Genomic DNA, 241 nt, shown 5'->3' on the forward strand with positions numbered 1-241 from the left:
ATCAGCTTTAAACTGGACCACCGGCCTATTGACTCCCTGTGGGAGATCAGTATAGGCTCAGAGCTGCTGACATCAGAGCTGGCAGTACATCATGAGCAACAATAGCCCAGAGACTGATGCCGAGGTGCCACTCTTCCTCACGGCTACAAGGTGAGATGACACTAGAGCATCAACACTTGTGTTTTAATGGGATGGATTATACATGGACATCAGTCAATACGCTGCATGTGTTTGTAGAACA

At 47.7% G+C, this 241-nt stretch overlaps 1 pseudogene; it reads left to right on the forward strand.

Annotated features, from left to right (window-relative positions):
* Positions 1-241, forward strand: part of LOC116685808 (uncharacterized) — a 6,518-nt pseudogene that overhangs the window by 5,160 nt on the left and 1,117 nt on the right.

The sequence above is a fragment of the Etheostoma spectabile genome, unplaced genomic scaffold (genome assembly GCF_008692095.1).
Source record: "Etheostoma spectabile isolate EspeVRDwgs_2016 unplaced genomic scaffold, UIUC_Espe_1.0 scaffold271, whole genome shotgun sequence".
Taxonomy (NCBI): Eukaryota; Metazoa; Chordata; class Actinopteri; order Perciformes; family Percidae; genus Etheostoma; species Etheostoma spectabile.